Genomic DNA, 12,818 nt, shown 5'->3' with positions numbered 1-12,818 from the left:
TAGTATTAAATAAATTTTGTAGACATAGTTGATCTTAAATGATCAACAGCAAAACCAAATCAGGATTTTCTGAATGCCTCCAATATATTAGAATATACTTCTGAGTGTACGTGTGTGTGTGTGTGTGTGTGTGTGTATACTTTTGTGAACATTATAACATCTTTGACAAAGGTCCTTGGTTTTTTTCAACTTTAAGATGAGGAAAGTAATTATAATAGTAGTTATAATATAGAATGGTTGTGAAAACAAACCAGAAAATGAGTGTAAAAATGATCAGGAAAAATGTCACAATACCATATAAATGTAATAATTGTATTTAAAAGATAGTGTTAATGATTGACAATATTCATTAATGAAAGGTTTTATAAAAATGTTATCTCTAATTTCACGTTTCTTCATCTGTCACCTGTTATACCTTTTCAAACCCTAGTTTTCCCGTCTAATAATGAACTTCATAAAAGGAAAAACAAAAAACTATCCCTGGGAATTAGTAAAAATTCCTGAGAGATCTTCAGACCTCCAAAGGCTGTGGAAATGGTGGTGTCCAAACCTGTATTTTGAAGGAGTAAAAGGGAACCAAGTAGTAACTGGATTATAGGTGGAGTAGAGAGAAAATTACACTAAGGTGTCATGAAATAAAATTATTTTAAAGCAGGACAAGAACATTTTTAAACATGAAATTCTCTCTCTGCCCATTTGAGCCACTACCCCTTCCCCTTTAGTGTGCAGTGTGCACCTGATTATACATTAACTAGATCCCCTTAGGAGACACAGGGATGTCTACTCGCCAAAAACAAAAGCAGTTTCCTCCTGACACCAGCAAGGTAGCTCCTTAAGAGAAAACATTCCTGTCTCAATCCTGTAAGGGGTCACAATAACCCACTACTTGCCTTGTTGGACTATGCAAACTGTCAATATGTTACTCTGGTATATAACCCTTTGTTTCCAAAACTCATAGAACTGTGCCTTGACCTCTAACAGGAAGAACAGTCCTCAGAGTTTTCTGAAAGACCATCTCCTGGATTATAATCCTCCAGTTGGCTCAAATAAAACTTTCCATTTCTTTCTTAGGTTGACTATGATTAATTTTTTTTGTTTTCAGGAGTATACATATATATTTACAGTATGCTGAGGAAAATAGGAAGGACCAGGGGAGGGTGGAGATATCTAACAGCCATGAGCTGGTGGTGGGATGCACTAGGCTGGATGGTGGCAGAGGGGCTGGCCTCTCATTTGTCCTCAGGAGCCCTTTGCGACTGTCCCATAGCCTTCTGATGGGGGCCTGGAACCTCAGACTGGAGCACGCATTCTCTGTGCCCCATCACCTGAGACAGCAATGCACGTCAGATGATGAAGAACGTTGGCTGGTTTCTTCTGCCTTTTAGTGAGTCCTGGGGCTTTTGTTTTGTGTGGGGTCAGGGTCTTCCTTCTGTATTGTTACTGAATTCAGTGGAATTCCATGCTTGAAAAAGAGCATGACACCAATCAGGTAGAGGAACTCTAGGTCCATCTCACAGAAGAGACTGACTCTTGTTTCTTTTTCTCTTCCTTTACGTTTTTCTAAATCAATCATTGAAACAGAATGACATCAGGAATGGGAACTCCAGGGAAAGATGAGGACATCTAGTCAAGGAGAATAGCTGGGAAAAGGCAACGGGGACCAGGGCTTCTTTCCAAAGTTCACAGACCATCCACCTGTATGTGGCAGAGGGCTCCAGAGTAACCCCAAACACTGTGATTCAGGGGCCATTGAATGGCTTATTAGGAGAGTTCAGAACACCTGAGGTGAACGGGTCCTCAAAACGGCTCATCAGCCATCTTCTCATCTTAGGTGTCTGTGAGCCAAGCCTCCCCATTTGTTACAGCTGATCTGTGAGCAGTGCTGAGCCCCTGAGATCAGATACTACTCCACCTGTGCTAAGGGAGCAGAATCCTACAGAAAGGAGCATACATGTTCCTGAAGACCTGAGATTCTATCTTTCTCTGCTAGAGGACCACTGTCTGAAATACCAATCAGGACCACATGCAGAAAACCCTTCTTCATTTGAATTTTCCAGGGAGGTCAGTAGAAAATATTTTTATCCACTTTAACAATGAATAGCATGGAAAGAATCACAATTAAATCAATACAGAAAGTCACATAATTCATTAATGAACATCACATCATTCATTCAATAATGAATGTCTTCTACCTGCTTAGAAAGAGGAGAGTGAATAATGGGTCCCAGTCTCTCATTTTCTTTGTCTTTCAGCATCAACGTAGAGGCAGGAAGAACAAAATGGGAAGTTTAAAAGGTAAGGTTCTACTATTCAACCCCTGGCTCTAACAGGGTTATCTTTCATCTCTCCTTTCCATGAGGTCCCAGGGCCACCATGGCTGAAGACGTCAATTCCTAGAGCCGGTCCTTAAAAAGCAGAGCCTTTCAAGGAGAGGCACGTAGGAAGGAAAGCACAACCTGACACCCAGGTCCTGCCACAGTTTCCATCAAAGAGTAAATTTCAAAATAGCACGAGGCATTTGTTTCACAGGTTTCATCCTTAGAAGAAAGAGAAGGGACAAGAAGACCTACAGCTCAAAGATTAAACAACGGCCATCTCTGTGCCCAGCCCAGGCCCACTAGATATTGGAGTTGCCTCTGTGGGCAAAGGGAATATTGAAACTCACAAAGAACAAGTCCATCTATGGCCAGATCCTAAGGAAGAAAGTGGCACTTGTGTGTGTGTGTGAAGATAACGCAAGGAAAGAGAGTTCTTCCTTGAGTGAACTGGAGCACCTGGCAGAGCCAAATATACAAATTCCTGCAATGACAGGGCTCCTTCCTTCCCTGAGCAAAGGTAGGGTTGAGGGCCACATCCTGCAACCTAAGGGTCTGAGTGCACGAAGCATAATGCTGATCACAGAGAGAGGCAGAAAACCACACAGCATGAGCATCTATGTTTGAGACAACCCTCTTCCATGCTCCCTGGGAGCCTATGTGCCCAGCTAAGCCTTGACAGCCTAGACCAGGGATGCCCAGGCCATAATGCCACACTCACCAGAGCCCCAGACTCTGTCTCTTGGGTGAGTCAGCAAATTCTCCTCCAACCCCTACCTCTAGCAAAAGTTTCTTCAAAGAAATGCAATTAGAGAAAATGAATTCGTTCTCACATTACCACATCCTCTGTAGAGGAAGGTCTCTGTTTCTCCTAACCAGCAATATTTATTCCCAAACCTACTTGTTTTTTCCAAATGAAAAGTGGTGTCCTCTGTGGCGTGTTTTGGGGAAAGTTTAGGGAATCCTAGGAACGGGCTTAGAGAAAAACAAAGGCTCTTGCTTCAGCTCTTACTGAGAGCCCACTTTGGCTTCTCAAAGGTGACCAAGTTCAGGAAGGGAGTTTGACCGCGGCATTGCACACACACCACCATCCTGGCTTCCTTCCTTTGTACCCGTGAAGATATCCCATTTTCAAAATTTGTAATTATAATACTGCTATTAAAAAACATACATATGCACAAACACCCTACTTTACAAACATTCAGAGGTTTAAGCAATGAGAAAATTCACTAAAGACCAAACCCCAGCACCTGAACCAATCAGCCATTCCTCTGTTCCCTCGTTGTCTTGAACATTACACAGCTATGGGGTGGAGTGGGTGGGGTTACACAGGCATCAAAGGACCGAGGATTACCCACTCAGCCTCCAGGAAACCTCACATACCCTAAAAATGGGCTGGAAGTTTGGGAGTTGTGAGGCCCTGAGTTCAGAAGGGTAAGGAGAAATCCCAGTGACCCTGAGTCATCTGGTGGAGAATAGCTTCCACCTGTTCCCAGGAACCCCTTCCGTTCCTGATGGAGGCTGGAGAAATGAGCACTGCTCCCCACTTCTTAGTGTAGCCTTAATGAAAGGGTATGGCTGATGCCACCTCACCTGTTCTCCAGCTTCTGGGGATTTCAGCTCAAAGGAAACACACTCAAAGTGAATGTAAAGGGGGGAAAACGCAAAAATAGAAAACCCAGAGAGATGTCCAACAACAATAATTAGAGAAGGAGACAGAGGGAAGAAAACACTAAAAAAAAAAAAAAAAATAGGATTTTTTTTCCCAAGTCCACGTACAAAATAATGACAAATCTTCTGAAAAGGGGCAGAGAAGTGGACGCCCAATGTTGCAGAGGTGAGGAAGGAGGAAAAACAGTGAAACTATCCAGAGTGAGATAGTGAGATGTCTTCTGACCACAAATCGCTAAGGTAACAAGCCAACAGCTAATGTAATAACAAAAGCAGTTTCTAAAGAAAGACTGACTAATAAATTAAAGAAAGGGACTGGAAAAAGTAAATGAAATATAATTACCTGTGCTCCTCCTCTTCTTTGTTGTACCATTTCTTTTAGTTCGGGGAGCTACACAAGAACTGCTATTTTAATAAAGTTCGCCTGAGTTTCCTGCCTATTAAAGCCTTGTGACCTTCACCAGAGCTTAAAACATTCTCCAAAACATTTGGCCTTTATAAGGGCTTCAGATGGATTATAAAGCAAATCATGTGTCCCATTTCATACTCAATCACAACTCACACGGGCCTTTTAACAGGCATTAAATCATAGTACCAATATTTTGGGAACTTCTGATTGGAAACAGTCATTTTGACATCTTGCCTGGGGCCAGGACAGGGTACCCACACCCTGTATAGTCTGGCTACTTGCTCCTTTTAGCTGCTTCAGGGGTTGTGATTTCTTTATTCTCCACCTGGAGATACAGCATTTCCTCTATTAGGATCCACTGCCAGAAGATTCTCTGTAATGCTTGTCTTCTGCTCTTAATATTCTAATATTTCTCATTAGTGAGTTTCTCTACCACCCTCAGAGAAGGAGTTCCCCCACCAGGAAAGAAGGAAGCTGTGAATAATGGGGATGGAGATTTTGGAAAGAACATAGAAACTGGGGGCCAAAATATGTCTGCAAATAAGTGGGTTGGGTTTCCTTCTTGTTCTCTAGAAGCCCAGCATTCACCCCCCTTCCACCCCAGCATTTCTCATCTCACTCTGTTTTGTATTGTTCTGTTTATTCCTATTTCTCCCATCCAAGTGCAAGTACCCAGTGTCCACAGTAAATACATGTTACACATGTACTGATATGCCTGATGAAGAGAACTTAAATTCCTTTATTATGGCAGGGAAATGAGTGGGTTTTGCTGGGTAGTTTTGGTTTCCAGAGATGGAAAGGATAACTCATTTCGGAGTAGAGATCCTTTTATCAGGGCCAGATACCAGAATGATCCATTGGTCACAGTGTTCTGGCTGGGAACATGGAAGCAGCCTTTGGGGTTGAACCAGACCTCCAGCTCTGTCTCTTCAGACAGAGGGACCAGGATGCTCTCCTCAAATTACCGATGCCCCAGCCTTGCCTCCTGCGCTAGTGGGAAAACAGAAACCAACAGACAAGCCTTCCAACATGCTTTCACCACCAAATCCCTGGCCCGTTCAAGGTTGTGGCTCCCCTTGGTTAATTGCTTCCTGTTAAGAGAGACAATCAAAGGCCACTTCGCACTGTGGCCCAGGATCCCACCCCCTCTCTCCCTCTCAAGAACTTCACCTTTTCACTCTGCTGCTCCCCATCCAGCAGTATCCTCCTCTTTCCCTTCCATAGGACCATTCCCATAGCACCCTCCATGCTCTAGCGCAGTAGTCCCCAACTTTTTGGCACCAGGGACCAGTCTCGTGGAAGACAATTTTTCCATGGACCAGGGTGGGCGGATGGTTCAGGCGATAATGCGAGCGTGGGGGGCGGCAGATGAAGCTTCGCTCGCTGGCCCACCACTCACCTCCTGCTGTGCAGCCCAGTTCCTAACAGGCCACAGACCGGCACCAGTCCGCGGCCTGGGGACTGGGGACCCCTTCTCTAGTGAGTTCAAAACACATACAAAACAAACTGCCCTTGACCTCACAGCCCCCTAAGTACATCAGCTGTTCTCCTTCACAGCCGAGACTCTCAGAAATGTTGCCTACAAACCTTCTCTGCACTTCCTTACCTCAACTTACTCTTCAGCCCTCTCCAGGATACCAGAAGTCACCAAAGCCCTCCATTCTGGATAGTCCAATGAACAACTGTCTTCTTAAAAAGTCACGCTCTCCTTCACTTTCTCCCACTTTCTTCTGTTCTCCTCCTACCTCTGTGTTTGTTTCTCATTCTACTCTGCTGGTCCCACCTCCTAACCGTATAACAGCTGGAATGGCTCAGGGCTCAGCCCTGTGCCCCCTTCTCCTCTTGCACCATCCTCTGTGTGTAGGTGATTCCATCCAGTCTCTTGACTTTAAATAAATATACTGATGACTCCTAAATTTCTATCTCTAGCCCTGATTCTCTGGACTCCAGAGTCATTCACAACTGATCATCTAACATTTCCACTGGCATAAGAGAGATCTCAAACTTGAGATCTACAAAACAGAACTCCTGATTCTCCAATTCTTCCCCCAACACTCACCTAAGCAAGTCACTCCCCAGCCTTTTCTGTCTCAGCAAATTCTCCCCAATCTTCCCAGTTTCTCAAGCCTGAAAACTGGCTTTCCCATCTTCCCATATCTAACTCAACACCATACCACATTGACTCAATATCCAAAACATATTTCAAATCTGTCCAATTCTTTCCATCTTACAGCCTGTAAATAATCTTCTTGCATTCACCCCTGTCTCCTCCAATCCAACTTCCACACATCAGCCAGGTTAGTCTTTTTAAAAAATTATCTGACTTTGACAGTCCTCTGCTTCCCTTTGTATTCTATATAGAATATAAATTCCTTAACATAGCCCAAAGGCCTTCGTGATGTGATCCCATCACCCTTCCCATCACTCCTGCAGTCCAGCCCCACTGGGTGAGCTGGAGCCTATGGACTGACTGCCCACTGACGGGATCCCACTCCCATTGAGCATGCCTCCCTGCAATGCATGTCAGGAAAGCTAAGAACTACAGTTCCTGGATCCCCCTTGCTGCTAGAAACCAGCATGTGATTTCATCGTGCCAATCACAAGCACTTGTGCAAGACTTGACTTGAAGGCCCAGTTAAGCAGGGGAGAGGCAGAGCATGAGGCATCCCTTTTGCTGGTACAAACTGGGCCAGAATCAGCACAGTTCTGCAGTCACTGGCTTCCAGATTTTATTTGCTGCTGCAGCAGCAGTTTTCCTAATCACAGAAGTAACAATGTGGTTCTGGGGGTAAGAGGTTGTCTCTGCAAGCTTGGTCTGGACTCTAAGCCCAGGAGCTTCCCTTTCAGCTCCTTCAGTGATTTTGTAAACCACTGAGTACCTGGTAAATCTCTCCTTCCTCAAACTAGCTAAGGTGGTTTCTGTTGTCTGCAACTGAGCCCCTACAGATGGACTGGCCAACTTTTCATTACTTAACTGAACCAAGATCATGGCTTAGAATGTGAGCTTGTAATCATCCTGGTTCCAGGACTTACATACTACATGACCTTGGATAAGTTTCTTCATCTCTTTAGCCTCAGTTTTCTCATTTGTAGAACAGGAATAAAAATAGCATCTACCCCAGTGGGCATTTGAGGTTGAAATGAGATAATACTGGTAAAGCACTTGGTATAGTAGCTGGCACACAAATAAGAGTTCACTAAATGTTAGCTTTTATAATTACTATAATTAAGTATTATTATTATTTCCTTACACTGGGCCTTCAAATTTGCCCTTTCTTATGCTTGGATTATGCTGCCTGCTCCGCATTCAATTGACTTCTACTCAACCTTCAAGGTTCAGCTTATACATAACTTATTCAAAAGTTACTTCCTGGCCCATTTTAATTATGCCTATTCTCCTGGTTTTCTCTCAAAAAAATGACACTTTTCCCTCTTGGAGAAGTCATCAAAATTTTCATATATATATATATATGCAAATTTATAGATTTAATCCTAACCTCCCCCGTAGAGCTACAAGTTCCAGGAAAGCAGGACTGCCCCATCACATAGCAGTCAACCAGCATTTTGCTTGACACACAAATGAGCTCAATAAACGTTTCTCAAATGTGACCAGTGACCTATTCATCTGGTGGCAAATATCGCAGAAGTTGCTGAACATGTGCAGAGCTGTGTCACCAACAGATTCTAAGGGAGGGAGCCCAGGCCTGCTTTGGCATAAAACAGCTCACTTTATGAGTTTGGGAGATCATATGTAAGTTTTCTTTATAATATTAAGTTACATATTGATAGCACTCTACACTTTTCCAAGCCCTTTTAAATATATCGATTCTTTTAATCTTCACAACAACCCAATTGTCTTTTTATCCCATTTACAGAAAAGGAAATGCTGTCTTCAAGGTGTCTACAACATCACACAGACAGGAAGAAACACGTTTCATGAATCACTGACTGGTAGACATGAGTTCCAACCCTGGCTTTGCCACTTTTTTGCTGTGTGGACTTGAAAAAATTGCTCAATCTCTCTGAGGTGACTTCTTCTTCTGTGAAAAGGTAATAATAGTACATGTGTTGTTGGGAAGATTACACATATAACAGCTGAGATGGGCACTGAGTGAGTAACAGATAACCCAGATGTTATTACCAGCAGCAGTATCATTGTTAAATCACTCAGCTTCACTGAGTAAGGTGGTGAATCAGCCTTCTCCCTCAGACCCTTGGATTCTTGACCAATGAAATCTTAGAATTACATATGAATCAAAGCTGCAGCATGAATTCCATCTTCCATTGTATTAACTGAGGGATTTAATAGCCCATATATCAGCCACAGATGGACAAATTACCATTCCTACGAGCTTGCTCCATCTCTGCAATCAGACTGTAACTCCTTGATCACAGAGAATAGAGCTTCCTTTTTCTAGAGTGCTTTGGACATAGGTTTTAATTATTTATCAGTGGATGAGTAAGAAGCAAAAAAAAAAAAGCTATGGACAGAAAGTCCAAAGTGTTTCAAGAAACTGAAACTGATATTTCAGAACAAATTCTGCAAAGTAGATGATCCAGATCAGAGCCAAAGGTTCCTGGCCCTACTCTCAGAACTTTTTTAAACCTTAGGCCAGAAAAACCAAACAGTCCTGCATCCTATTTCTGGGAGGAAATCAACTCTGATGAGCAGACTGTTAGGCAGAGCGCCACAAACATCAGTCATGGTTTTTGCTGTTGTTCCAACTGACCTGGTTAGGCCATCATGGAGCAGGTATGACTCTGTCCCAGGGAATCAATGAAGTGAGGACAGATGGTAATAATTAGGAGGCCAGGTGACAGGGGTGAGTACTGACGTTTATGTTTCCAGCATCCTTTAGATGCTATAGGCTAAAACCACAACTAAATTGCATACAACCAATGCTTTTCAAAGGGATTATGAGGGTTCCCGGTTCTTCCTCAGGGCTATGACCTCAACATCTTGAATACCCATATTAAAAAGGATCCCTGGTTTTAATCCTTTGAGAATGACCACATCATTTCCTGTTTGCAACACAACTGAGCACAGTGAATGAGATTCAGACTTCTGGCTCCCGCAGGACAGCAGATCTCATGTCTTGACTGACCCTCTCATTGAGGTCCCTGGCCACTGCGTTTCCGCACTGACAAGGGAAAACCCCTTCCTTGCAGTAGAAATGCTGCTCAGATATGTTGAGGCACTGAAAAGCAGTGAATGTGTGCCCAAACCATAAATGACAAGAAGCCAAGCTTATTAGTAAATCGCTATGATATTGCTTTAGAACTTCATGTCTTAATCATAAAAGTAACAGCTGCTATGCCAGGAAAACAGCTAATATGTCTTGAAACAATACAGCCAATATTTATTTAACACTTAACTTTTGCCAAGCACTCTGCTAGATTTTGGAGAAATTAGCTCCTCAATCTTCACCACAGCCAGGTGAGGTAGGTACCATAATTATGCCCATTTCACAGATGATAAATAGAGGCTCAGAGAAGTTAAGTAACTTCTATGTGGTCACACAGCTAGCTAGCAGCAAAAAGAACACTCAAACTCAGTTCAACTTGACCTGAAAACCATGTTTAGTGTAGCACTATACAAGGTCCTTTCACCCCCCTGGGCCAGCTGTCCCTAAAGTCAGCTCTAAGGGGATCACATTCCTCTTGTCCTTTTATCCTTCAGGTAGCAACTTAGAAGTCCCCTCCTCCAGGAGTCCCCCTTGATTCCCTACTTGCTTTAGGTTTCCTCATGTACTCCTATAGTGTAACTGAGCAGGACCATATGGGGCCTTTCCAGGACAGATCCTCTCGCCCATACCCTCTGCTGTAGCTCCTCTCATGAAGTACCTAGATAATAGTATCTGATGCACATTTCCTGAGTTGTTTTACAGATGCTAAAACCACCACCAAATGGAAGAAATTAACTACTTGATGACCATGAACATGTAGCCCCTAGACCTAAGGATTGATGTTAACCCTATGACACCGCCGTTACCTCACCATCAACCAATCAGAGAATTGTGCACAAGTTGATGACTTACCCTGGGACTCCCCTCTCTCACCTTGCCTTTAAAAATGCTTTCCTGAAACCCGTCAGGGAGTTTGAGTGTTCTGAGCACTAGCTGCCCTGGACTCCTTGCTTGGTGCCTGCAATAAACGCTGCACTTTCTTTCACCACAACCCGGTGTCAGTAGACTGGCTTTACTGCACACGGGAGAGCGAACCCAAGTTTGGTTCAGTAACAGTAGCACTCAATACCTCCTCCTCACAGCACCTCTTGTAACATCTGATCTCTCCCACTAGACTGGGGGCTTGGGGAGGGCAGGGGCCAGGTCTGTCCTGTTCATGGTTAGAACCCCAGTGGGTAAGAGAGTGTCTTGCACCTCATACGCACCCAAAAGACATTTGTGGGATTTGTGGATTCATGAATAAAGATGACACTCCACAGTGGTTCTTTTTATAAGGTGAGAGCAGGGGCTCTCACTGCTTCTCTACAGAATTTCCTCTGTCCTGGGAATCAGGAAAACAGGTGAACCTGGGGGCATGCTTTTTGAAAATGCTGTAAATCCCCTAACAATGCTGATCCTTCAATTTTAAAGGAGCTCAAATTTCTTTGTGGTATGTGAAATCCAGTTATGTCAAACATACCACAAGGCAATTATTTTTTAGTTCTCTTGTAGTGGCCACAGAGGAAAAGGAAGTTTGGTGTGCTAACACACATTCACAAAGGTAAATCTTTAGGCTATTAAGTCATGTTACTGTCGAAAACAATCATTGCGTTAAATGACAGCACTTGGGAAAAGCATGGTCTTGCCTCTTTACTGCTAAGCAGAACCAGCTCCAGGATGTGTGGAATGCAGTTACAAAATGAAAATGTGGGTCCCCTTATTCAAAAATTATTAATAATTTCAAGACAGTGACAACAGGGCATCAGACTAAGTCCAGGTTTCGGGGCAAATTCACAGGACTTCTACCCACAATGTCAATCCTGTGACTGACATCTTCAGAATTCTTTCTAAGTTCTTCACTTCTTATTTATTTCATTGCATTCTCATTAATACATGCGGTAGACACTTATAAAAACTAGACATTTAGGCATCAAACAAAGAAAGGTTTTGCTCTAAGTGAATGATGGAAAGGGACTGACAGAAGGACCAGAAGGGGAAGAGAGAGAGAAGATGGAGAAGAGGAGCCAGAGGTACCTGTGCCACTCTGACCAATCCCCAAGGGAGGCGGCGGGGGGCAATACAGAGGCAGAGGTCCAAACTATTACATATAAAATGAACTACAGGGCTTCCCTGGTGGCGCAGTGGTTGAGAGTCTGCCTGCCAATGCAGGGGACACGGGTTCGAGCCCTGGTCTGGGAAGATCCCACATGCCACGGAGCAACTAGGCCCGTGAGCCACAACTACTGAGCCTGCGCGTCTGGAGCCTGTGCTCCGCAACAAGAGAGGCCGCGATAGTGAGAGGCCCGCGCACCGTGATGAAGAGTGGTCCCCGCTTGCCGCAACTGGAGAAAGCCCGTGCACAGAAACGAAGACCCAACACAGCCATAAATAAATAAATAAATAAATAAATAAATTTAAAGAACGGCCTTTAAAAAAAAAAAAAAAAAAGAACTACAAGTATATATTGCACAGCACAGAGAATGTAGCCAATATTTTATAATAACTATAAATGGAGTATATAATCTCTCAAGATTGTGAATCACTATATTGTATACCTGCAACTTATATAATATTGTAAATCAACTACAATTCAATTTTAAATATATTAAAAAATAAAAATAAATAAAACTCAGCTGGATCTTTCTTTTTTTGCCCTTTGATAGGGAAAGAGGGATTGAGGTAGAGTAAATGGTTTCAGATAGTGTAACCCAAGGAAATAATTATCAGCCCAGCACGGAGGATTATAAATATTATTAATCTTCTCTCTCTGTTTCTCATGAAGCAAGACTATTGAAAGTCACAGATACTCTCCCCAGTAGTTGTACCAGTAGTTTTTTCAGCCTATGATCTGACTAAACTTCAATACCTAACAGCAATCTGCAGCCACCCTAGCATTTGGCGTGGGTGCTTGAGGATCAGACGAGTAGAAAATGAAGGAAACCAAAAACGATTTCTCTCTGACCATGATTGCACTCTTCTTACAGCTGCATAAGCCTCTTTCTCCTCCAACGAGGCCATAAACTCTAGGTCTGAGCAGGGCCGGGGAGAGAATTCATCCTTTCCAGGGCACTGCACTTTTAATTAAAAGCTCCAGATTTGGCAGGAGAAGCCTTTAAGTACTTGAAAAAAAAAAAAGAAAGGAAATATTTCAAAACAAGGCTCAGTCTCATTTGTGATGAGATTTACATAGACTCATAAAGTTTAACTAAAGAGCAGTCATTAATAAAACTCACGCAGTATTACCCAAGGTCTCTAAAT

This window comes from Balaenoptera acutorostrata, chromosome 6 (assembly GCF_949987535.1).
Source record: "Balaenoptera acutorostrata chromosome 6, mBalAcu1.1, whole genome shotgun sequence".
In the NCBI taxonomy this organism is placed as follows: Eukaryota; Metazoa; Chordata; class Mammalia; order Artiodactyla; family Balaenopteridae; genus Balaenoptera; species Balaenoptera acutorostrata.
Note: the sequence above shows the minus strand (reverse complement) of the source record.